Source organism: Peromyscus leucopus, chromosome 13, assembly GCF_004664715.2.
Source record: "Peromyscus leucopus breed LL Stock chromosome 13, UCI_PerLeu_2.1, whole genome shotgun sequence".
In the NCBI taxonomy this organism is placed as follows: domain Eukaryota; kingdom Metazoa; phylum Chordata; class Mammalia; order Rodentia; family Cricetidae; genus Peromyscus; species Peromyscus leucopus.
In genome coordinates this window covers 8608752-8620638 of record NC_051074.1, presented here as the reverse complement: position 1 = coordinate 8620638, position 11887 = coordinate 8608752, and the positions used below count along the sequence as shown (strand labels likewise).

The window sequence follows — 11887 nt, the reverse complement described above, 5'->3', positions numbered from 1 at the left end:
TCCTGCTGTCCCAGGAAGGAGACTCTGTAAGCCACATGGAAAGGCAGTGTGTGGAGACTTTGCTGTTTCCCTGGCTGTGAACTTGGCCAGGAAGGTGGGTTCCTGACCCCCCCCCTCCCCTCTGCTTCCAGACCACCAACCACTGTGAGATGGGCAGTTTCCCACCACACACTTCCCACCATAGTTTACAGCTTTGCCACAGACACAAAAGCAATGGAGCCAGCCAGTCCGCCACAAACCGAAACTTCTGAAACCGTAAACCAAAGCAGGTATTTGGTCTTTCAAGTTGTTTCCCATTTTTGTTTTGGTTTGTTTGTTTGTTTGTTTGTCTGTCACAGTGACTGAAATCAACACACTTTGGTTCCTAGGCCCGGGTCTGCCGACACTGGCGTTAACGCACATTGACCTTGCTGGCTTCTAGACATGTCTACAACTAGCAATGCGTGGAGAATCAAATGGATGCCTCTCGCCCTTTCTCGTCCCCTTTAGAGCAACAAGACAATTCATTTCTGCAACCCACTCAGCTCCCAGGCACAGAGATGAGAACAGAGGGGCAGCAGAGGGCTGTGCGGGGCTCTTTATTGTTCCCGGGTGTGGAGCATAATACACAGCGCGTGGCGGTCACTTAGCTGGTAAAATATCTCAATAAATAAACAAACAAGCAACATATACACTGAACAGGGAATATAAAAAAATGGCTTGCTGAGCAGGCCATGGAGAAATAAAGAGCAGGAGTGTGCGGGCAAGAATTCCAGGCTTCCTCGAAACAGTCACGGGAGGTCTGGGGCGGGATGGGTCTTGGGTTCTTGTTCTGAGAGCCTTGGTCCAGTTTAAACAGGTTCTACAAGAATGCATTTCTGTTTTATTTAAAAATATACATTAAAAAAAGGCACTTAGAGGGAAATACAATCCAATATATCCTTACAGATGCACTTCTGAATCTAGAGCTTTCCAGAAAGATTCCCCCAAACCAAAACCCAGGAGAATGATCCAATGGTAAGGAGATGAGGCCACAGAAGTCACTGGCAGGACGGCTGGTGCCCATCCCATGGGGCATCTCTGAGAAGGATGTGAACCCAGGTCTGCTGTCCCCTCTGAACTCTCAGCTCGGGCGCTGGGGGCATGTGGGGCCACGAGGTTGTCCAGGTGTCAAAAGTCAGAGCCGCAGATGCATCCAGTTCCACTTACGCCGAGGCATGCGGGTGGGTCTGAAAGAGAAGGAGACATGGTGAGATGTGGCAGCACTTGGCATTTGGGGAAGTGTGGCCTTTCTCCGGGGGACCCTGAGGCTGTGGGGATGGAGAACTGGATCTGTCTCATTAGTACCAATTTCCGACTTCTCCCCCCGAGAAGCTGAGCGGGTACAGGGCAGACCCAGGAGTTCCCAGGCCCCAGGAAGGCTGCTCTCCGCTAGTCGGGGCGTCAGTGGTGGTGACCAGAGCCATGGGGCGATGATGCAGGAAGACAGCTGTGGGCAGCTGTCAAAGGCAGACGGAGTTCTCTCTGCAAATTCTTGGGAACCCATATTTATGCTTCGGAAATAATGATAGGTTCCCAAGAAGTTGCGTTAACATCTAGAAAAATCGTATCAGTATTTCAATCCTTTCCCCTAAAGTATCAACAGACCCCTACAGCACCATAGCTTCAATATCTGCATAGGCCCAGAGCTCATTTACATGCCTTTGTGCATGGTGTGGGACATACATATGTGTACAGGATGTGTGGAGAAATTTGTGTGTGTATGTGTGTGTGTGTGTGTGTGTGTGTGTGTGTCCTGTATGTGTGGTGTGTGATATGTGTATAGTGTGTGTGGTGTGTGATGTGTGTGTATAGTGTATGTATGTGTGTTGTGTATATAGTGTGTATGGTGTATGATATGTATGTATAATGTATGTGTTGTGTGTGGTATGTGATGTGTGGATATGTGGGTGGTATGTGATGTGTGTATATAGTGTATGTATGGTGTGTGATATGTGTGTGTATACTGTATGCTTAGTATGTGTGGTGTGTGATGTGTGTGTATAGTATATGTGTGTGTGGTGTGTGTATAGTGCATGTGTTGTGTGTGGTATGTGATGTGTGTATATAGTGTATGTGTAGTATGTGACATACGTATATAGTATATGTATAGTATGTGATGTATGTATCTAGTGTGTGTGGTATGTGATATGTGTGTATGGTGTGTGGGTGGCATGTGACATGTGTATATAGTGTATGTGTGGTGTGCGATATGTGTAAAAGTATGCGTGATGTTGCTTAGTATGTGTAGAGTGGGCATGTGTGACGTGCACAGTAAGGAGTGTAGTGTCTACTGTGTTGGTTTCTCACTCCTTCAGCTGTCACTGAGATATACTTTCCCATGACCACAAGGTCATACAACTGAGTTTTAAGTCATGTGGGCCAGTGAGGATGGAGCCAATGAGACCCGACGCTAGCGCAGCTCATGACCTCAAGGTGTGGGAGCCTCTGGTGTGCCTGGTGTCACCTAGCACAGCCTCTGCTGGTGCCACTTCCTGTAGCATTCAGATATGGACAGCAGGTCAAATGTCACGTTCATAGAGAGAGGCTGTAGTCCCATGCCACACACCCATGACCTGTGAAGCAATACACTTACACATACATACATACACACACATATGGACATACATGTGCACACATATATGCACACACACGCCTGAAACACACTGGGTGCTCTGTGCAGAAACAGCCCATCCTCCCTTAGGGAAGGCTGACCTGGAGCCAACTGCCTGGGAGGGAGGGAGCGTAGACAGGCGACAGGACAGAGTGACGGTTCTCTGGGGAAGGGCACCTGTGCGGAGGATGGAAAGTCCTTGAGGACTCTGGCGGTTTTGACAACAGGTCTCTGCCACTCACGTGTGCCCACCTGGAGCTCACTGATGTGTGGGGAGACAGACGCTGGTCAGAATGAGGGGCTGGCCATTTATCCAGGGTCGCGTTGGTGCCACGTGGTCCACGGTGTGAGGAGGAAACACGTGGAAAGTAAGGATGATCCCACACCATCATCCAGGTGGGCGATGAAGCCGCTAAGGTGGGGACGGCCAGGTCTGAGCCGTCCTCCAGGGCAGCCGCCACACTGCCACGCCTGCTGGTGTGCAAGCCTCTCAGACATCCAGCCATACTCTGCCCAAGGCCTGAACTCTGTGAGGGGCTTTTCTATGCTCCCGAATGCTTTCCCCTTCTGGAACCATGATAACAATCTAGAAAGTCTAAAATTTTCCCTAAAATTGGGCACACACACACACAGGCACACACAGACATAGACACACACAGACACACACAGGCACACACAGACATACACACACACACACACACACACACACACACACACACACACACACACACACACGGATGCCTTGCTTGCTCCCTCTTCCTTCCTTCCACCTCCTTTTTTCAAGTTCAGAGTACTCCAAATATTTAAGCCTTTTTAAGTGGTCCCGGGCAGAGAGTCAAAGGCTGCTCTATTGGAGAATGTGGTTATAATTAGATAATTAATGGGGGGTGGGGGAGGGAGCTAAATGGAAGCCTTCCTCAGTGGGAGGAAATAATTAAACAGCTTTTGATATCCGAGCCGAGCCGGCCCGCCAGGGGAAGCACAGGATAGTCCACGGAAAGCACAGAGTGGCCGGGGCTGTCCCGACAGGGCAGGTTTTGGGGTTGGCTTCATCTGCCGCAGGAGCCCGGGGCTCAGGCAGAGGCAAGCGGCAGGTTCATCAGTCTTCTTGACTGAGAGCCTCCCCGCCTAACCCCCTGATGTCGCCTTGACCCCACACGTCTGCAGACGCGGGCAAATGTAAAACATCTGGGCTCAAGATGGCCTCGCCACTGAAGGGCTACCCGGCCCCGTGCCTGGGCCTCCTGTGGCTCACTCCGGCTGGCTCTGCGTGGCCCGAGCTGGCTGCAGAGCTGCCGCAGATGGACTGAGAGCTCAGTGGTCCCCCGAAACAGATCACCTCGTACCTCGTGCTGGCCAAAGGAAGGCACGCGGTGCTGGCTGTGGAGTGTCTGTCTGTCCATGGCTGCTCTTCCATCCTCCCTCTCTCTCCCCCGCTCTTTCTTCCTTCCACACGCACACCCATCACCTCCCAGCGTGTATTGAGTGTCTGACGTGTGCAAGGAACGACCCTGGTCGCCAAAAAGGCTGAGATGAATCAGAGAGTCTGACAGCGGAAGAAACACGTATATAAACTAGACACTGAAAACTGTCTCAAGGAAAGCACAGCCAGATGCTGCTGCAATGGAGGCTTAGCTGGACTGTCAGAAAGAGCACACTGTGTGCATGTGCACATCACATGCACACACACACACATGCATGCATGCATACACATATGCACACACACATGCATACACATGTATACACACATGCATACATACACATGCATGTACGCACACATGTATACTCACATGCACACACATGCATAAGCACACAAATACACATATGCACACATACATATGTACATGCACAGGAATAAACACACACATGCATGCATATACACACATATGCACACAACACATCTGGATTTCTCACATGGTGCCCCAAGAAGTGGAAGAGGAAGTGACCACAACCATGGGTGTGGCCATCATCTACAACACAAGGAAATCCAGGGTTAAGGTTAACTGACCCCTTTGACCCTAGAATGAGAACTTTTGGCTCCGCTGGACCTCGAGGTCTTCTAGTTTGCTTAGATGGCTCAGTCCCTGCCAGTCTGCTCCTGTGGCCTTGCTTCCATCTCCCACACGACACCCTGCTGTCCCTAAAGCAGTGACCCTCTCAACTCCTGATTCCCGTTCCACAGAGGCTGGGGAAGTGGCCGGCTGGGTAGAAGCTGGGGTGCCATCAGCCCACACGGGTCCCATTGCTCATCCCACTTGGGGGCTGTTTGGGCATCTAGAGAGCCCTGTCTTCCAGCTGGGGCTCTTCCCATCCTGGATGCATCTGGACACAACTTCCGAACTGCCCACAACAACCACCAACGGGTGGCTGGAGAGAGAAAGCAAACAACATCGTCAGTCTAAGAAACTACCGAAGACGACACATCATGCATGTGGGGGCTTCCATGAGGAGCGCCTGCTAAGTGGCCCCAGGGAGGGAGGTGGTCTGCTCCGAAAGAGAAAGAGCAGGTTGGAAACTATCAAAAAAGACTCTCGGAAGCCCCAGAAAGCTTAGGGGTGAAGTGATTTTAATCAAGGAGGTAATGAATAGGAAAGTAGATGTCGAGGAGCAAGTCCTGAGGTCTGACACAGCTGGGGAGCCTCTCTGTCCTGGAGTCAGGTGTCAGCCATTGAGGAGAGAGATCAGGAATATCCTCTCAGCCAACAAATAGCAAAGTCTTCAGATTAAAGGGGGACTTGGGTCTGGAAGGAAAACTGAACCAGGCCACAGAGAAACTTCTGGATTCCGAGACCAAGAAGAAACCTATGGGAATTCGGACCCAAAAAGGAACCCGGCCAGCCAGACTCACAGTGGCTTTCCTCCTGTGTCCCCTACCTGACAACGATTCTAGTTCTGTCTGGACAGGAAAAGGAAGGCACTAGGGAGGCTGGAAGTCTCGGCTATGGGATCGACGGGAACCTGCTTGGTGTCCAGCTTCTGTCCCCACAAGTGTGACAAGAGACAGTACATGTACCTCCACTGCTAAATGGAAGGTGGGGAGAGGGGGGAGCTGTAGAGCCGTTGTGGGCTGGGCTGGAGACTGACAGGCTCTGGCGCTGCCTCTTGGGTTGGGGTACCTGTGGGTGCTGAGCTGGTAACACTGATTGTGTCTTTGAGAGGTGGCAGCAGGAAATGCCGTGAGCAGGTGCTCGGGGTGGGTGGTCCATCTGTGCGCCGCCCATCCCCATTATAGCGTTGCCCGGGCTGCCCTGAAATTTGCAAGCTTCCTGCATCCCAGATCCTGGGATTACAAGTGTGAGCCGCCACTCCCAGAAGGTCAGTCTCTTAATTGCTACAAAACTCTATCTACCAAACTGAAAACCTCAGGAAAGCAGGGTGGACCCAGGGCTAACTGCCAGCTAAATGACCACCTACCAAAGGTCTGTACGGACCCATGTGAACAGTTAACCCTGGTTCACAGTGGATTTGACAGACGCCAAAGGACAGTAGCTGCTACTTTTGTGACTTCAACAATTTCAGAATGTAAGCAAGAGGGTACATTTCCTGGCTTTTTTTTTTTTTTTTTTTTTTTTTTAAATTCATGCCTGTTTATTTTAGAGCCATTTTTGGTTGATAGCATGGAGATTTCCCATCTACACTCTGTAGTCATTCAGTTACAGCCTCCCTGCCACAAAACAGCAACAGAGCCAGACACCAGTGCAATGGTACAAGAACCAGAGGGAGAAACACTCACCCGCGAATCTGAATGAAAAACCCCAGACACCAGCAAACCAGGTTGGGCTTTTGTTGCTTTGGTTAATGTTGGAGGTAGGGTCTCAGCACGTGGCTCCTCCTACCTCAGTCTTCCAAATGCTGGGATTACAAGTGTCGGCCTCAGTGGTGTTTTTAAGAATCAATTCCAAATGACCAAAAATGTTAAATTCTGTAATTCAGAATGAATACAAGCCATGGGACCTGAGGAAGGGGGAGCAGTGGAAGTACCTTCATCAAGATAGGGTGTCAGCTCTACAGCCAGACCCTGGGCTAAACCCCAGCATCTACCCAAGAGTGGAGAGGCCTTGGGGATGTGGTTCACCTTCTCTGGGCAAAGACACTAAGCAGGAGTAATGATCGGCTCTACTGTGTGGGAGCTCTGAGGGTCATGGGGACATTTCCTGTCAGTGCTCAGGCTGGCCATGTTGCCATGATGGTGAAAGTCTGGAGGGGAGGAGGCTATCTCTTCCCTAGCTGGGGTCCTACACCAGCTGTGGTAATTTGAATGAGAATGATTCCTATATTTGACCTTTAGTGCCTCCCCTCCTCCTTGGTGGAACTGTTTGGGAAGGATTAGGAGGTGTGGCCTTTGTTGGAGAACATGTGTCACTAGGGGTGGGCTTTGATGTTTCAAAAACTCATGCCAGATCCAGTCTCTCTTTCTCTCTCTCTCTCTCTCTCTCTCTCTCTCTCTCTCTCGCTCTCGCTCTCTCTCTCTCTTCCTCTCCCTTTCTGCCTACTGCTTGTGGATCAGGATGTAAAGCTCTCAGCTACTGCTCCAATGCCATGCCAGTCTGCTTCCCACCACGGTGACCACGGACTATGAAACTGTCAACAAGTCCCCAGTTCAATGCTTTCTTCTAAGAGTTGTCTTGGCCATGGTGTCTCATCACAGCCCTAGAACAGTAATCAAGACGCCTGCCAACAGCACCTGGTTTGCACTTAGTAGTGGTCGAGAGAGGGATGCAGTGAAGAGACTAGAGAGGACTTAGCAGCTCCCAGAGCCTAGAACAGGGCCTCCCACCATGCCTGGTGAGCAGTGGCTTCCTATCACAGGAGGACGGCAGGCCTGGACCAGGGTGGGCTGAGAACAGCTCGTGTAGAAGCATGAGTAACGGTGGAAAGACAAGCTTGACTGTGCCAGTGGCAGCTTCATGCTTGAGGCAGAGCAGTGGACACAAATCCCGTCTTCTGACCTCATACTCCATATTGTAGGGAGCCAAAAGGAGCTGCAGAAAACTCAGCCGTCCCCTACCACAGGACAGTTGATGAAGACCAGGCTGACATTACTAGGCTGAGAGAAGACACTGCTGACCCCTCCTACAAGCTAGCCCCATCCCCCACCACCTGAGGGGGCCCCCAAGGCTCCAAGACCAGGAGTCTGTGCTGGCATGTGTGCCTCCTCAAAGCTGGTAGTCAGAGTGCCTTTCCCACCTTGACAGAGAAGCAGAAGGAGTCCTGGGCGGGAGGCACCTGCCCACCCCACCAAGCAGCCGCAGGACCCAGACTGGCACATTATATCATAGTGAGCTGCCTGGGTTTGGATTCTGCTACTCAGAGTGTGAGTTGAGTGACCCAGGAGCCCCTCAGCTGTCGCTTGGGATCTCAGACCCACCCCTGCAAAGACAGAAGTTCCCAGCTCTTCTAGGCTGCTTTTGAGCAGGCACAGTTTGGCTATTCACATCCAGAAGCAGCCCGGCCCTGTTCAGAGGTGAACTGAGACTGAGATAGCCCATGTCACACAGTTAACCTGAGACAGCCCACATCACACAGGTTAGCCTGAGACAGCCCACTTCACACAGTTAGACTGAGACAGCCCGTGTCATACAGTTAGACTGAGATAGCCCACGTCACACAGAAGGCTAGAGTAGTGGCCAAAGTAAGAGTGTGGGTATATCTGGGACTGGCCCCACTGTGGCGCCCCATCCTGAGGTTGTGCCAGCCAGTCTCAAGGATCCTAGATGTATAGGCCATGGGTTTCTCAGGACAGCCTCATGTGGACCATGCAGTGGACACCGCTGGCCACCCTCAGTGGTCACCCATCTGAAAAGGCATGCACCAAGATGTTGGAGATAAGCACCGAGTCACCTCACCTAGCTGCAAGGCTTCATTTCCCACCGGTAGGAACTTCAAGGAGAGTGCTGGGCCTCTGAGGGGGACCAGCTCTGGGCAGCCTCCGGCCTGCTGCCAGCCCCCAGCTCCACACACACTCACCCCTGTCACTGCCTCCCCCAGGAAGCTGTCTTTTTGACAAACGCATGTGCACAGCCAGGGAGGAAGCAACATGTTTTGCTTCTGCAGGCAGAATCTTCTTCCATTCCAGATCCTCGCAGCCAGCTCGGCTCAGAGTAAGGCAGGTCAGGTCAGAGATAATGCAGAACTGTAGACAAAGAGGCCGCCTCGCCAGAGTCACAAGCCAGCTTAACCTGGAGTCCTAGGGCTCTGGCAAGTTAGGAGTAACGATCCAGCCCCCTTCCTGGGTGCTGGGTACTAGAAACTGGGTGCTAGGTGCTAGGTGCTGGGTGGGAGTGGCCAGTGGAGACCTACAGGATAAATGTTGGGTGTGTAACAGTTGGGCCTCTCCCTCCCAGACAATATGTCTGCCCACTCATGTCTCTGAGCACCCTCTGGGTGACTTGGGTGGTGGCGAGGTCATACAGGCAAAGCACAGAGCCCTAAGACCGGCCTCAAAAACCTGGCCCACCAGCAGACTGAACGAGCTTCTGAAATGGAACAGTGGCTGAACAAGACCTTCCTGAGGAGTCTGAAGATGGGGGTGGGGGGCACTTCTATGGGATGAAGGATGTCAGTGGGGCCGTGGAGGAGGGACAGAGACAGGCTGTTCTTTCTCTGAGGCAAATGAAAATTGCAAAGCAATGGGCCTCCTGGGATTCATTTGTTTTTACAGTTTCCTCTGGGTGGCTGTGCCCGGGCCCCTCACAGGAGGGTCCTACCCTTCAAAGGCCTATTGTAGCGCTCGCCTACCTGAAGCAGTGACTGTGTGGTCTCCTTTGTGGGCTTCTGGACCCTGTTTCTAGAGAGCTGGGCCAGAGCTTGGCTGTGTATCTCATCAGACAATGAGGAGGCTGTGACGCTAGCCACTGAGCTCTACAAAGGAAGCCAGAGCAGGGATGGGGAGCTGTCCTGGTAACAGAAGGGGTCCTTTAACTCACTAGGGCATCAGGCTTCTCTACCTCCCTGTAATGTCCCGTGGATGATATTCCATCTCCTCCTGCCTGCGTGAAGTGCCCAGAATCCCAGAGGGGGATGGTGTTCTCCACAGCCCTCCCAGGTTCAGGGTGGGGCTCAGAACTGTATGTGCTGCTTTGAGACCTGCTGCTCTGATTCTGGTCACCCTTGGGAAGGGTGACCCCAGTGCACCCATGAGGGCGAAGCCTCTGTGTTCTCCGGCTGTCTCTGGGTGACAATATCCTGGCACTTTTGAACCCACACAGGTGAGCCATTTGTGGAAAGGACTAGGGTGGAGGCGGGCAAAGATGGCCAGAACGGTCTTCCCGCCTCTGCCTCTCTCTAGCACCATGATTCACACATGTGTACGTCTTGGGCTTGTCATGTGTGACAAAGGGAACCCCCTCCCTCATTCCTTGTTCTCATTTCCACTCACTTTCTCATTGGCCCTCCCCTTCGGGGACTCCAGGCTGACTTTTGGGAATGCTCCAAACGCATGGTCCAAAAACAACCAGAGAAAGGTGAGGTTTGCCTTCACCCAGCGCCGCCACTGCAGGATCATTCTCTACCCTCCACCTACTGATGACCCCACTTCCCAGGAGCTAACCCTGTCCCTTTGTCCGTCTGGTGGGAGCTGCCACGTCCCCGTTTTACTGGCAGTCTCCTGCTCAGTGACACCTGACTTTTCTTCCTCATAGGCCACTGAGAGGCTGCAAGGGACATTCCTCAGCCTCAGAGCCACAATGAGCCAGATCACCAGAGAGGAGTTGACCCCTTTCCAAGCCCCACGGCTTCCATATCCAGGAACTATTTCACCAGTGACTTATGACTTCCTCAGATGTCACTGAATCAGCTCCCACAGAAAGCCCATGGGAGACAAAGGAGAATGAAAAACTGCCCCATCCCAGTCTGGTGGTGACAGAGGCTCCTTCAGGGACCATCTAGTCAAACATTGTCATCTCAGAGACAGAGAGAACGCAGGACACAGATGGGCAGCCAGAACTCAAGTCTTGGCTGGGAACACTATTTCACATGCAAGGTGCCTGACATGTAAGCACAAATGCTGGGGTGTTAACTTAGCAAATGCATTCAGATGGAGCCAAGGAACACCTGCTCACCCTACAACAGCACCAGCTCAACGGAATCTGAAGGATGCCTGCATGCATGCAGCATGCAGAAATGACCGCAGCTGGGACTGCCCTGAACCAGCTCACTGCTCACTTTGGGGACAGACAGTACATCAAATCATGACAGCAAACATGCCATAAGTGTCCTAACGAAGTGGTCATGTAAGCCACTCAGGACTGCAGCGCTGTGGTATGAAGTACGGTCAATATGCACTCCAAACACAAACAGTTCCAACAAAGCAGTGCAAGTTCTTGAGAAGCCTCAGCACTATCTGGGAACAGGGCAAGAAGGGCCCGGAAGGAGAAATGAGGTCCAGCCAAGCAGGTGAGGGTGCGGATCTGGGGTGGGCCAGTGTCACTTCGGGGAGGAGCCAGAGACACGTGGGACCCTATGTGACAACATGGAGACAGGGATGAGTGTTGCAGACATATGGGATCTGCATTGTGGAGCTAAGGCTGGTCAGAAGAGATGCACCCCAATGATGAGGGATCCCTCAATGGACCAGAAGATTGGGGACACAGACCCAACAGGGCTATTGGGTAGTCACGGAAGCCACATTAATTACCTCGCACAGACCCAGGAGTAGCTCAGCTTCCAAAGCAGGTCCTTAGAAGAGAGAGAAATAAAATCATCCATATGAAAGCTGGATAACTTACTGTGCTAGGATTCAAACCTGGGCCTCTGGGGTCCAATTCTGCAGCTTATGCTTCCTGCCTAGGATGGAATTCACAGAGCAAGCTGAGAGAAGGGTCTGGTAATGAGCATCCTTGTAGGAGGTAAGGTGGGTTAGAGGACTGGGCCAGCAGTACAAGATAAAGGAGGACCAAAGGCTGGACTGTAAGAGGTGGAGGGGAGGAGCAGAGAAGGGGAGATGACTTAGAATAGTCTCTATAGGCAGGGAGCAAAGGAGAATGTAGCCAGACCCTGGCAGTGGACCAGTTGGTCCTTTTTGTATGTCAGGCCTCATACTTCATTTGGCTGAAGGCACGTAGCGTTCTCACCAAGCAGGTGTTAGGGGGCCGCATTTTAACGTAAGGTTCTGCGGGTCAGTGCACAGCCCCATTAACCGAGTGGAGGGGTAAAGAGCAGGGAGGTGGAAGCAGGTGATCCAGCAATCTTCGCGCAGTGCTCAGAGACACTGAGTCAGGAGAATCGGGAAAGGACTCTGCGATGATTTCCCGGGGC

The 11887-nt window shown here is 52.1% G+C and overlaps 1 protein-coding gene across 1 annotated transcript in view; it reads right to left on the bottom strand.

The window, feature by feature from the left end:
- Positions 1–562: 562 nt before the first annotated feature.
- The window catches only part of Twist2 (twist family bHLH transcription factor 2), a 57117-nt gene continuing 45792 nt past the window's right edge, over positions 563–11887 (bottom strand). The window contains exon 2 of the mRNA XM_028880340.2: positions 563–1208. The gene's annotated coding sequence lies outside the window, so the exon portion shown is untranslated. The remainder of the gene's footprint in view (positions 1209–11887) is intronic.